The sequence below is a fragment of the Hemitrygon akajei genome, chromosome 2, assembly GCF_048418815.1.
Source record: "Hemitrygon akajei chromosome 2, sHemAka1.3, whole genome shotgun sequence".
NCBI lineage: Eukaryota > Metazoa > Chordata > Chondrichthyes > Myliobatiformes > Dasyatidae > Hemitrygon > Hemitrygon akajei.
The window spans coordinates 97,914,505-97,930,039 of NC_133125.1; positions in this window are offsets into that span (position 1 = coordinate 97,914,505).

Consider the following 15,535-nt stretch of genomic DNA (forward strand, 5'->3'; position numbering starts at 1 on the left):
CACCACCTACCTCCCCCACCCTCCATCAGCACAGTTAGAGACATCCTCAAACAAGTGCAGTAGACAGCCAAGTGAAGTTCATGCCCTCGCTGCCTAGGGCAAATTCCAGGTTGTGTTTTTATCTTGAGGTTGGCAGGGTGAATTTTACATGATAGAAATACTTTCATATATTTTACTTGGAAATGTACTGAGGCAAATAAATAGTGGTTCAAGCTTTTCATAGTGAGTCTTGGATAGAATAAATATTTTCAAAATTGTGTTTGATGAACAAATTATACCGAAGTGCTGAAAAAATTCCTTACTTTGCTTCAGTTTTGTTGCAGAATATACTGAATAGAGTTGAGGGGAGGACTATATAGACTAATCACAGAGTAGAGGGGATGTTTAGGACTGAAAGTAAAACAAAACTGCAGATGCTTGAAATCTGAAGTTTAAAAAAACAGAAATTACTAGAAATGTTCAGCTAGTCAGACAGTATCTGCGGAAAGAGAAACAAGGCAATGTTTCAGATTAAATACATTGTGTTTGAACAACAAATTGTTCTGACAACAAATCTGAATTTCACATGTTAACTGATTTTTCCTGCAGAGTATTTCCAATATTTTCTGCTTTTATTTAAAGTTAGGAATTAATTAGACTAGGATCCAGTTTCAGGATTTGGACTATTCTATCTTTCATTACAAGATTACAAATTATAATCCAGTGACCCATTCTGTGGACTAGTGAAACTTTTGGAGATCACCCCCACTCAATATAGTGGTAGTTATTATTGTTAATCCTCTGCCACTCAGTTAGCCACTCTCACATGGGAGGAGCTCACATACTGTACAAGGAGAGTTATCAGTAAGGCTCAGTTGAATATCCTGCAAGCTGCCCTGCATGATCCCTCAAAACAAACACAACACTCCTCTAACATATTGTCTCACCAACTGGTATTGATATTGGTTTATTATTGTCACATGTACCAAGATACACTGAAAAGCTTGTCATACAGATCAATTTTTTACATGGTGCATTGAGCAAGAATAAGGAAAAACATTAGCAATGCAGGATGAAGTGTAAAAAACTACCAAAAAAGTGCTGTGCAGGAAAACAATATGGTAACAAGGTAGATTGTGAGACGTAGAAGCACATCCTTAAGTGTGCTGGTGGTAAATGCCAGTGATGCATTTCGTTAAATATTTCAATGTATATGTGAAATAATTCTGAATATGAATCTGTATCTAATCATACAAGAGATCAGTTAATATGTGTATTATTCGTGGGGTGGAGCCTGACCTTGAGCCTGGTGGTAATTATTTTTAGGTTTTTGTATTTTATGCCCAATGGGAGAGGACAGAAGTGAGGATTTCCATGATGGTAATCTCCATTTGAACAGCCACATATGAAATAATTTCCAAAACATTTTAATCTAGTGGGTCTATCTACAAAAAATCACAGTTAGCTTTTCAGCTTGGAATGATGCTTAGAAACTTAACGGGGATGTATGTGTTCAGCACAAACTGGTCACTCTTCTCTTGAGCAAAGTGGTGATAATCATTACACCTCATTACAAAGTGTGATTAGAAAATATGCAACATTTTAAAGTGGGTGCACCTCAGACCTGTAAACTGCTGGCTTCCAGGTCATTTGCAAAATGGTGGTGAGATAAGATTGTAATGTACAAAGGATTTCTATATCAGACACACGGCTTTCTCTGCTGCCGCGATGAGGCCACACTCAGGTTGGGAGAGCAACACCTTATGTTCCGTCTGAGTAGCCTCCAACCTGATGGCATGATCACCAATTCCTCGATCTTTCGGTAGTTGCCCTTCCCACTATTCTGCTTCACCATTCCCTATTCCCAATTCCCTCTCTCACCTTATCTCCTTACCTGGCCATCACCTTCCTCTGGTGTTCCTTCCCCTTCCCTTTCCTCCATGCCCTTCTGTCCTCTCCTACCAGATTCCCCCTTCTCCAGCCTTTTATCTCTCTTTCAGCAATCAACTTTGCAACTCTTTACTTCCACCCTCCTCCTCTCCCAGTTTCACCTATCACCTACTACCTTGTACCTCTTCCTCTCCTCCACCCACATTCTTACTCTGACTTTTCACCCTATTTTCCAGTCCTGATGAAAAGTTCTGGCCTGGAACATCAACTATTTACTTTTTTCCATAGATGCTGCCCGGCTTGCTGAGTTCCTCCAGCATTTTGTGTCTGTTACTTTGATTGCCAGCATCTGCAGATTTCCTTTTATTTATGACTCAACTTTTTTAGGAATGTTTTCTTTTTAAAATAGTTGTTTATGTTGCATTCTAGCATCTATTTCAAAGATTTGTGTTCTGTCATCAGAGTATCATTGTTGTTCAAAATGTGCATGGCAACTCTTGAAAGAGTCATGAAGTTAGAGCTGGTTTAATTATGGCATTTATGGGAACTTTAATTGATTTCTGAAGAACAATTCATAATAAAAATCCTATTGGGTATTGTGACTTTCACCTATACAACTGCTATAATCAGGATATACAGAAGCATGGGAAAAAAGTAATATACCCGGTGAGTGGTTTCTGTGAACAACTGGATAGCTATACGTAGAGTCAACTTCCAACTTACTTTAATTATTACTGCACTATTGAAATCTTACACCAATGGCTAGATGTGGATTATTTCTGTTAGTGATTAATAACACAACGGACTTCAAAGCTTTTCAGATACAGAAGGGCTTCAGATTGTTCACACAATTTAATTATTTTGAGAGCCAGTCTGAACGTAGTCTATAGCCAAATATCAGATTTTCATTGCTGTATTTCTGAAATCTCAGATCTACCTGCCATTTAAACTTGCTTTTGCAATGTGCTTCGTCCATTTAAAGCTTTTGCTGCATGGTAACTACACCCTGTATCAGCACTGTCAATAGAGACATTAACCCTTGTCCTTTGTGAGAATGCTCACTGTTAACTGATCACACATCTTTCGATTATCCTTGATTTAAAAATCACCTAACTGTGGTGTGGATAGCCCAATCCTCCCATTGGCATATCTGCTCACACAAATAGAAAGAGGTGAAATTTCAGATAGGACAAAAAAGTAAAGAATTGTGGTGGTCCGCACACATGGGACTCGAACCGCCATCGGGAGCCGCTGGCAGATGCGCGGCCCGCTCGGGAACGGTCTGACGTCGCGTCCGCCCCGCTGATCGCAGGGACCCATGGGAGGGGAGACTTAAGTGCGCGAGTTTGAGTCAGTAAAGGTATTCCAAGTTCAGCTCTCTCTGCCTCCGTGTGTTCCTTTCGTAGCACTCTGCGTGCGAGTACATTGGTGATCCCGACGTTCCAGACGGCATCTGGAACCAGCGACTCTGCAACCAGCCATGAATCCGAGCAATTCACACAGCGCGGTCTCTCTGAAGCTCCCGACTTTCTGGGCCACTCAGCCCCACGTTTCGTTCGAGCGGGCTGAGGCCCAGTTCAATATCAGAGACATTACAGCCGACACTACGCGGTATTACTACGTGGTCAGCGCGCTCGACCAGGAGACGGCAGGCTGGATCATTGACTTCCTACACCAGCCGTCCACAGAGGACGGGTACACTAAGTTTAAGGTGCTGCTCATCAGTACCTTCGGACTCTCCTGCTGCGAAGGGGCCACGTGGCTCCTACACATAGACGGCCTGGGTGACCATGCCATCCGAGTTCTTGAATGAAATGCTGGTGCTCATGGACAGCCATAAGCCGTGCCTTCTATTCGAACAGTTCCTCGAGCAAATGCTAGAGGCCATCCGCCTCCTCCTCGCGAGTGAGGATTTCAGCGACCCACGCAGGGTCACAGCTAAAGCAGACGTCCTTTGGCAGAGCAAGCAACATGGAGCAGCCTCCATGGGCCTAGCCACGATCGCGCACCCCAAAGCTCCAGCCCCGCAACCAAAGCCACCGAGACCCACGGGGGGAAAAGACGAAAGTTCGGAGCAATGGTGTTTCTATCACCAAAGATGGGGCTCAGGTGCGCACCGCTGTCGTCCATCATGTGCTTTTCTGGGGAACACCGGGGCCAGCCGTCACTAATGGCTATGACGGCTGGCCACCGAGACAGCCTCCTGTACCTCTGGGACCGACACTCCGGGCGGCGCTTCCTGGTAGACACCGGGGCCGAAGTCAGTGTACTCCCTCCCTCAAACATGGACACTCGTAACGCAGTCCCAGGCCCCGAACTCACCGCCGCAAATGGCACCAGTATTCGGACATACGGCCTGCAAACTATCTCTCTGCATTTCGGGTCCAGCCGTATCACCTGGACTTTCACGTTGGCAGCGGTGTCACAGCCACTACTAGGGGCAGACTTCCTACGAGCCACCTGCCTCCTGGTCAACTTGAAAGGCCGGCGTTTGTTCCACGCCAAGATGTTCCAGACTTTCCAGCTCGGAATAGCCAAGCTACCGGCCCTCCACCTGGATTCCGTGACCCTCTCGGGTAACGAATTCGCCAGGGTGTTGGCGGAATTCCCCTCCATAGTCACCCCGCAGTTCTCCACGGCCGACCCCAAGCACGGCGTGCAGCACCACATCCCCACGCAAGGACCGCCGCTGCACGACCGAGCGCGCAGGCTCCCACCCGACAAGCTCCACCTCGCCAAGGAGGAGTTCCGTAAGATGGAAGAGCTGGGAATCGTACCCCACTTAGACAGCCCATGGGCATCCCCGCTGCACATGGTGCCCAAGTCCGCAGGAGGATGGAGGCCCTGCGGAGACTACAGAAGGCTCAATGATGCCACAACCGCCGACAGATACCCGGTACCCCACATCCATGACTTCTCAGCGAACCTGCACGGAGCAACCATCTTCTCCAAAATCGACCTGGTCAGGGGATACCATCAGATCCCAGTGCACCCCAACGATGTGCCCAAGACAACCCTCATCACCCCGTTCGGCTTGTTCAAATTCCTGAGGATGCCTTTTGGTCTCAAGAATGCAGCCCAAACTTTCCAAAGGCTCATGGACTCGGTGGGATGCGGCCTGGATTTCGTTTTCATTTACTTGGACGATATCCTGGTGGCCAGCAGTTCGCACCAAGAGCATGTGGCACATTTGCACCCGCTCTGCCAATGCCTGAGCGACCATGGACTGGCAATCAATCCGGCGAGGTGCCAGTTCAGGCTGACGGAGATCGACTTCTTGGGTCACAGAGTCAACTGACATGGTGCAGTTCCCCTACTGGACAAGGTCCAGGCCATCCGCCTGTTCCCCAAGGCCAGCACAGTCAAGGGCCTGCAGGAGTTCGTAGGGATAGTCAACTTTTATCATCGGTTTGTGCCGGCGGCGGCCCGCATCATGAGACCCTCGTTCCACCTGATGGCCGGCAAGACCAAAGAAGTGACATGGGACGTGGAGTCCACGGAGGCGTTTGAGCAGACCAAGGAGGCGCTGGTGAAGGCGGCTCTCCTAGTGCACCTGAGAGTCACTGTACCCACGATGCTCACAGTGGACGCTTCCGACACAGCAGTTGGCAGAGTCCTGGAGCAGCTCGTCAAGGACCAGTGGCGACCACTCGCTTTCTTCAGCCGGCACCTACAGCCACCAGAGGTGAAGTACAGTGCTTTCGACAGAGAGTTGCTAGTGCTCTACCTGGCTGTCTGGTATTTCCGGTACTTCCTCAAGGGAAGGGAGTTCACTGCGTATACGGACCACAAGCCCCTCACCTTCGCACTGGCCAAGGTATCGGACCCACGGTCAGCTCAGTAGCAGAGGCACCTGTCCTTTATTTCAGAATTCACCATGGACGTCCGCCATTTCGCAGGGAAGCAAACGTTGTCTCGCCCCTGCCTCCACTCAGTAGGCATATCCACCTCAGGAATAGACTACACAGCACTGGCGGAAGCACAACAGTCAGACACCGAGATCATCGCCGTTTCGGGGCTCCAGTTGGAGGACGTCTCCATCGGCCCGGCAGTAGATCGACTCCTGTGTGACGTGTCTACCGGCAAACCCCGACCTGTTGTTCCAACGGCATGGAGGCGCTGGGTGTTCGACATGCTGCACGACCTGGCCCACCCGTCCATCAAGCTGGTAGCGGACAGATTCGTCTGGCACGGTTTGCACAAACAGGTCAGTCACTGGGCCAGGACCTGCGTACACTGCCAGACCACCAAAGTCCAGTGGCATGTGAAGGTTCCCCTCCAGCAGTTCCAGCTGACGCACAGGAGGTTCTAACACATCCACGTGGACATCGTCGGCCCCCTGCCAGTCTCCTGGGGCATCAGGTATATCTTTATCATGGTAGACAGGTTCACCAGATGGCCGGAAGCCGTACCGCTCGCAGACCCGTCCACTGAGTCCTGCGCCAGGATGCTCATTGCAAACTGGATCGTCAGGTTCAGCCTCCCAACAGACGTCGCCTCCGACAGAGGAGCGCAGTTCACGTCTGGTTTGTGGACAGCACTGGCGCAGCTCCTGGACACCCAGCTGCATCACACCACAGCGCACCATCCCCAGTCCAACGGTTTGGTAGAGCGATTCCACCGGCATCTCAAGTCGGCCCTGATGGCGTGCCTCAGGGGCCCCAACTGGACAGACGAGCTTCCCTGGGTCCTACTGGGCATCCGCACAGCCCCCAAGGAGGACCTGGGCACCTCCTCGGTGGAATTGGTCTATGGCGCCCCCCTGATGGTCCTGGGCGAGTTTGTACCAGAGGCCCGAGGTTCGGAAGAAACTCCAGCAGCGGTGCTAACGAGGCTGCAGGACAATGTAGGGACCCCGGCACCGGTCCCAACCTCCAGGCATGGTCCCACGCCATCCTTCATCCCTAAAGACCTCCGAGACTGTGAGTATGTTTTTATTAGCAGCGGCATGCACAGGTCACCTCTACAGCGGCTGTACGAGGGACCCTTCAGGGTGATCCGGCACAATGGATCCACGTGTGTCGTGGAGGTGGGTGGCCGGGAAGAGACTTTTACAATGGACCGCCTCAAACCGGCGCACTTGGACATTGAGCGACCAGTGAGGGTACCCGCACCGCGCTGGCGAGGCCGACCACCCAGGCCACCACACAGACTGGGGGCTCCACTCCCCCGATGGACGTTTCTGGGTGGGTGGGTGTGGCGGTCCGCACACACGGGGCTTGAACCGCCATCAGGAGCCGCGGGCAGACATGCGGTAGCGCGTTTGGAACTACCCGCTTGGGGCGGACCTTCCGGGGACGGTCTGACGTCACGTCCGCCCCGCTGGTCGCAGGGACCCATGGGAAGGGGGTTTTAAGCGCGCAAGTTTGAATCAGTAAAGGCATTCCGAGTTCAGCTCTCTCTGCCTCCATGTGTTCCTTTCGTAGCGCTTTGCGCGCGACTACAAAAGATTGAATTTCTTCTGTTTTTAGAAACCGCTACATAAACTTGTATTTAATGGCAATTTCTAAATTGCCATTTACATTTAAAATAAAATTATTTTAAATGCCTGCAGATCAATCAAGTAAATTAAACTTTCACAAATGTAATCCTTTCTTTGCAAATTAATCTGAATTGTTGATAAGCCAAATGGATTCTGAAAATTTAAGTTCATACTGGTGATTGACAGCATTCAAGTTATTGACTTTAAAGATATGCCCATTAGAGTCTGAACACACAGCACATTACATTAAAGCCATTGACTTTCATGCCTAAAAATACTAAATGTTGTTGCCAGATCAATCAGCTGTAACCATAGAGTTGTATGACATGTGCAAGCAATTTTTCATAGATGTCCAGGTTCTGTTATTTGACATGTAATTATAGTTCTAATGAAGACAATGTGCACCAAATTATTCACAATAACAACAAAATCAGGTGTAAGATTAGTCAGGGGCCATGCTGCTCTGTGAATAGACTATTTAGTTCAATGATATTCTAATGTGACTGTGCTACTGATTAATCAAGGTAGCCTGCAGATTGGCCTGGAGCACTATCTGAACATATTCCAGCTGTTCTTAATGATAGACTCACCAAATAAAGTTTGTTACATATCAGGTTCATGACTTACTGTTCCATTTTCCCATTCAGTTTCAATTAAAAAAATCTAAATTAGACTATCTGAACATTGTTATACAGGTTTTGCATTAGCTTTCAAATCCTGGTGAAGTGACATCAGTCTTAATGCCAACAACTTTCACTCCTCCTTCTCAATTTTCAATGCATGTTTGAAGTTACTGCAATAAATTTTTGGCCCAGACTAAGTGAAAATAGTATATTCAAACATGAATTGATCTTTTAGTTCTGGTAGTATTCTCTGCTGTCTAGCCATTTCGTTACATAGCTATGAACTCAAAATCCTCTTTACTAGCCAATTGATTTTATACACAGCTGAAGTCTACCTGCTCCTGTTAGTTTAAGATGCGTACAAAATGTACAAAATATATTTCTTGAGGTAGTGCCAATTTGAAAATAATTTCAATCTAGGACTAACTTTAGATATTTACATTAGTGTTTATATTAAGGGAAGACTAACTTAATCTCCCACCACATGCAGAAACATAAGTTGTAGGAAACCCAGGGTATTGAAAACTGATTCCAGTTAATGGCTACTGCTCGATGTCTGGTAAGCTAAAGATTTTACTGCAGATCATTCAACCAATTATCATACAGTAGATCTCTTTTTTTTAAATAGCTAATTTTCCTTAATTAGAAAATTCCAATCTAAAGAAAGAATAGAATGCCTAAGATAGGTCTGAGTAAGAATTCAGTAAGTCACATGAGTCCACTGCATCTCTTTTCAATTCCTTACTTTTAAATCATCTTTTATTTGTAAAATGCAATAAAAGCATGATCCTGTTGTTAAAGGCAACACGAGTGAATCTGCAGATGCTGGAAATAAATAAAAAAACACAAAATGCTGGCAGAACTCAGCAGGCCAGACAGCATCTATGGGAGGAGGTAATAATGACGTTTCGGGCCCGAAACCCTTCATCCTTCCTGAAGCTGCAGAGTGGGGCTGATCACCTGAGATGTCTGCATATGCATGAATGCAGTGAGAGAGACAATAGGGATTAACATTCATTTTGGGTCTCTGGAGTGTGAATGTGAAGATGGAGGCATTTGAAAATTATATGTAATTCAAAGGAAGCATTGTGAAAACATTGTAACTATGGAATTGTCCTGATGCTACCTTTGGTCTTTAGCATATAAAAATGTCAAGTAAAATTGGGTTAGGCAGGCCTCTTCTTCTGAGAGTTTTTCGAGTATGATGCCTGCTTGCTTTGCTGAGTAAAGCCTTCTGTATCAAACAACTTCAGTGTCTGTCCGGTAACATCATTCACAGTCACAACACCTGTAATATGATCACAGACAGGTTTTCTGCACAGACAAGTAATAATTATCCTCTGTGACTTTTTTTGGCAGGCAAATTAATAAAGTATCAAAAAGAAAAGAAATATAATAGAAAACAGCTGCACAAAGATGATCGATGATACTCTTCCATGGGTGTCAAGGAACCCTTCAAAGTTTTAGAATAAAAATTTCTCAGAACATTAGAACTAAGTGATTCTCTCTCTCTCTCTCTCTCTCTCTCTCTCTCTCTCTCTCTCTCTCTCTCTCTCTCTCTCTCTCTCTCTCTCTCTATATATATATATATATATATATATATATATATATATATATATACACATATAAAATAAGTTTTGGGCTCAATCCAGGTCCATGCATTTCCCAGTTATTTGTAATAAGTACATGTAATGATTTTTAAGATTGAACTAAGTAAGCCAATTCTCAGAATAGAAATCTTGTCACTAAATATTCACTAAAATATGATATCTTTCATTGGCCAGGAAGATATAAATACAATTTTAAACTAATTTTCCTCTGGTAGATCTAGGAATCAGAATGAATGTCATGTCCAAATTTCTAATTGAGGAACCAATTATTTCCTGATTGTCATTAATTATTCCCATAGATTTAATGACTATGTGCCAACTTTCACACCAAGGAAACATTCATTTAATCAGGTAGCAATACATTGAAGTGCTGTGCAGCCATCTGAATGCTGAAAGGACACGCTTGTATAGTATTCTTGCAGATTAGCTTTCCCCATATATTTTAGAAAAAAAAATCCTTTACCACGGAACTTCGCAGTTTTTTCGCACTCAGAACTGGATATAACATGGATTTAGCACCTGTCCTGTGCTAACACCTGGGTGTACTTTTATTTCCTGCTGCTTTTGGCTAAAATTATGAGTAAGTCTGATTTGATTTATGTGGTCATACTTCCAAAATGTATAAGGCTGTTGAATATGAGCTTGCTTGTTTGTGATTAAGAAATCATATATTGTCACAGCCCACTGCTAAGGGGTGCTAAGGTGCAATCCGCCAAGCATTCACCACAAAATAGATTAGATAATTGGCATAAAAAAATCCAGGGAAGTGATATGTTTGGATGGGAAATAAGGATTTATTTTGTTTACTGATTTTTTTTTAGTGATTAAGCATACACAATCTGTAAATGTAACAGAATCTATTCACATTAAAACCTTTAGAAAGGAATTTTCCTGACCAGCTGCATCAGCATCTGATATGGGTATTGCAAGGCATCTGACAGCACGTCCTTACAAGGGATTGTGAGGACCGCAGACAGGATCATTGGATCATCTCTCTTTTATCTATCAGAGACATTTATCCGGAGCTCTGCATGTGTAGTTCCCTTAGCGTTGTCAGTAACACCCTCCCCTAACTCTGTCCAGCAATCTCTCTGACCCCCTACCAATAGACAAGAACTGTTAGGATGGGAAATAGCTTCTCCCCTAACTAGGTCATAAGACTACTTAACTCCCTGCCTCCACCCAGATCTCATCAACTATGAAGCAACAGTAGTGTAAATGCACCTTATTATGTATTAATGTATTTGTGATAATATTAATTTATGGTGTGTGTGTGTGTGTGTGTGTGTGTTATATGTACCATGTTGAGCACCTTTGTCCAGAGGAATGCTGTTTCATTTTGTGTACAGTTGTATAAATAAACTGAACTTTAACTTGATTTGGATATATGTTATGTATGTACATATAGGCAGCACCATGGTGCAAATTGTATAGCTGCTGGCTCACAGATCCAGTGTTCTACATTCAATCCTGATTTCTGGTTCTGTCTACGCAGAGTTTACATGATCTTCTTGCAAACATATGTGTTTCTTGCAGGTATTCTAGTTTCCTCCCCATCCTGAAAATATTTGGGCAGTCAATTTAACTGCCCACTGTAAATTACTCCTATTGTTGATGTGGTAGAAACTGGGGGGGGGGGGGCATTGATGGGAATGAGGAAATTAAACATTAGAGGAACACTTAAGATTGCTCAGTGATCCACCGTAGACTTGTTGAGCCAAAATATTCTCTTTCTGTATTGCAGGGGAATACTTGAAAGATTCACAGCTTTGTTAGAGGAACTGAGAAATCTGAGAGCCCTTAGCTAAAGCCAATAGATTCACAAGGAAGGGCTGTCTTTGCTTTGTATCAAATATTGAAAGGCCTAGATAGATTGGATATGGAGACAATGTTTCCAATAGAATGGGAATCTAGGACAAAAGGAATCAGTCTCCGAATACAAGAACATACATTTAGAACAAAGATGAGGAGATATTTCTTTACACAGGGATGGGAATCTGTGGAATTCATTGCCACAGATGGCTATGGATGCCACGTCATTGGGTATATTTCAAGCAGAAGTGATGGGTATTTGATTACTATGTGTGTCAAACATTACAGAGTGAAGGCAGGAGAATGGGATTGAGAGGGATTATAAATCAGCCATGATGGAAAGGTGGAGCAGGCTCAATGGGCCAAATGGCCTAAATCTGCTCCAATGTCTTATGGTCTTATGCTCTAATCCTGTAGTTAATCATTCAGCAGCTCTGGCTGCAAATCATCCAAAAGGTTACAAAGCTCATAGGTAAACCTATTTATTTAATATACATGATAAATATCATTCCCTCCCTTTCATTTTCTTGTCGTATTTTTGAATGCCTCTTGTACGTGTCATCAATAGAGTACACTTTAGAACAGGGGTGTCAAACTCATTTTAGGTCACGGGCCGGATTGAGCAAAATGTAGCTTCATGCGGGCCAGATCAGTCGGACGCGTGCGAATGCAGCTTTCGTTGCCTCCGTTTTTTCAGCCTGCTCTCATGTGTCTCAGTCTCTGCTATAACTACAAAGTGTTTCACTTTACAAATTCTGTTTCTTATGAAGAAGACTGCCGAGCAAGACTGCCGAATAAACACTAAAAACCCTGAAAATTTGGTACCTGAATAAACTCAGCATTAGCCATATCATACGCCATAGGCGCTTCGATTACTGGGGCCAGCTTTAATAGTAATTAGATATTATCTCGCGGGCCAAAGATAATTCCACCGCGGGCCGGATTTGGCCCGCGGGCCTTGAGTTTGACATATATGCTTTAGAATGTCAAATATTCAATATTCTTGTGTTCATCCATACCTCCCAAAATAATTTCTCAAAAATCTATCCTTCCAGAGAATGTGACTTCTTGATGAATGTCCTTGAAATCCCACCTCCTCTGTCTCCAGCGTTGTGGGACAATTTCAGCCTTTGTCTTCCCACTAGAGTGTTGGTGCTGGAAATTCTGAAGTGCTGCCCCAATGAAGATGTGGGGGTGTTAAATTTCCCTCAACGTGCTTCCTTCTAAATCAATACAGTCACTCACTCTCTGACATCAAATTGCAAGCTGAAGGAAACATCACGCCGTGCCTCTGTCAGACCTCAAAGACACTTACGTGTAGCTCTGAAGACAGGGTTCCCTTTAATCTCTTTCAAAATCTGCCAATGTAAGCAAGTTATATGCAATGGCACTGAACAAATGAATACACTACATTCTGCAACCGAATAACTTGTTAAATCACAAATTTGGCTACAACTTTTACGTGGCAATATCTCCCTGAAGCCTTTGACATTGCTCTCTAAGCTTCATTCAAGCTTATTTTTCTGCCATCGCCAACCTCAATCAGCCACTCCTCTAGATCCCAAACCACTCCATGGAATCTAATGTAGCTTTGCTTTCTCTATTAAGGAAAAGTTCTGCCCAATGAGGAAGTACCATTTCCAATTGCCTTGTTGTAGAAAACACCCCCAACTGGACCATAACATTTCTTTCACAGCCCTTTCCTCGGTCAAATTCCCCAGCTCTCACAAGCAACAGCCACCTTACAATAAGTATTAGAAAATAAATCTGACATTAATGATGTGCAAGGTCCTCAGAGTTTAACATTTGATTAAATTTAGAAGGGCATGACCAGTGATTACTTAATGCCAATTTAATCAAGTTAACTAATTTCAGTGCTTGCTTGCCATATTCTCTGAAAACTGCTGACCTCCGGATGCTTGTCAAAATCCTAACTTCCTGTCAATGAATCCATTTCCATTTCTTCCTCTGTTCTTGGGGACAGAATTCAGCCAAGTAACTATTGGGCTAGGATATCCTGAGATAACAGTGTGCTAAACACATAATATTGTATCTGGCTCTCAGCTGTCCACGTGGTACATCGAGCTTGCCAAAAATTGGGCAGACAGGTGCAGCAAGTGATTTAGAGAACAAAAGACATATTGGTTTTATCACAGTTTAAAAATGGGGCAGCTTTTTTTATAATTGTGCACACTCACAGTACGCAGTTTTGGTTGCCTTGCCTAAGAATGGAGGTAGTAGAAGAGTCCAAAGGAGATTTACCAGACCAGTTCCTGGGATACGTGGATTAAGAGATGCCAAGCACATTGAGTCACTGTTTGGAGTTGAGAAAAATAAGAGGTGATCTTATTGTAACTTATGAAGCCACAAATGGGTTTACATTGAAATGACTTCACTTGTAGGAAAGTCTTGACCTGCTCTTACTTATTTGTGTCCATGCGTTCATATAATAATCCCCGTTGCTCATGGTGAATACTTGTTTGTACAGGTAGAATGAATGTTTATAAAATTATAGACAATAGACAATAGGTACAGAAGTAGACCATTCGACCCTTCGAGCCTGCACCGCCATTCTGTGATCATGGCTGATCATCTACTATCAATACCCGGTTCCTGCCTTGTCCCCATATCTCTTGATTCCCCTATCCATAAGATACCTATCTAGCTCCTTCTTGAAAGCATCCAGAGAATTGGCCTCCACTGCCTTCCGAGGCAGTGCATTCCAGACCCCCACAACTCTCTTGTAGAAGAAGTTTTTCCTTAACTCTGTCCTAAATGACCTACCCCTTATTCTCAAACCATGCCCTCTGGTACTGGACTCTCCCAACATCTGGAACATATTTCCTGCCTCTATCTTGTCCAATCCCTTAATAATCTTATAAGTTGCAATCAAATCCCCTCTCAATCTCCTTAATTCCAGCGTGTACAAGCCCAGTCTCTCTAACCTCTCTGTGTAAGACAGTCCTGACATCCCAGGAATTAACCTTGTGAATCTACGCTGCACTTCCTCTACAGCCAAAATGTCCTTCCTTAACCCTGGAGACCAAAACTGTACACAATACTCCAGGTGTGGTCTCACCAGGGCCCTGTACAAATGCAAAAGGATTTCCTTGCTCTTGTACTCAATTCCCTTTGTAATAAAGGCCAACATTCCATTAGCCTTCTTCACTGCCTGCTGCACTTACTCATTCACCTTCAGTGACTGATGAACAAGGACTCCTAGATCTCTTTGTATTTCTCCCTTACCTAACTCTACACCGTTCAGATAATAATCTGCCTTCCTGTTCTTACTCCCAAAGTGGATAACCTCACACTTATTCACATTAAACGTCATCTGCCAAGTATCTGCCCACTCACTCAGCCTATCTAAGTCACCCTGAATTCTCCTAACATCCTCATCACATGTCACACTGCCACCCAGCTTAGTATCATCAGCAAACTTGCTGATGTTATTCTCAATGCCTTCATCTAAATCATTGATGTAAATCGTAAACAGCTGTGGTCCCAATACCGAGCCCTGTGGCACCCCACTAGTCACCATCTGCCATTCCAAGAAACACCCATTCACCGTTACCCTTTGCTTTCTATCTGCCAACCAGTTTTCTATCCATGTCAATATCTTCCCCCCAATGCCATGAGCTCTGATTTTACCCACCAATCTCCTATGTAGGACCTTATCAAATGCCTTCTGAAAATCGAGGTACACTACATCCACTGGATCTCCCTTGTCTAACTTCCTGGTTACATCCTCGAAAAACTCCAATAGATTAGTCAAGCATGATTTGCCCTTGGTAAATCCATGCTGGCTCGGCCCAATCCTATCACTGCTATCTAGATATGCCACTATTTCATCTTTAATAATGGACTCTAGCATCTTCCCCACTACTGTTGACAGGACGATAGTTCTCTGTTTTCTCCCTCCCTCCTTTCTTAAAAAGTGGGATAACATTAGCCATTCTCCAATCCTGAATCCTGATCCTGAATCTAAGGAACATTGGAAAATAATTACCAATGCATCCGCAATTTCTGGGGCCACCTCCTTTAGTACCCTAGGATGCAGACCATCTGGACCTGGGGATTTGTCAGCCTTCAGTCCCATCAGTCTACTCATCACCGTTTCCTTCCTAATGTCAATCTTT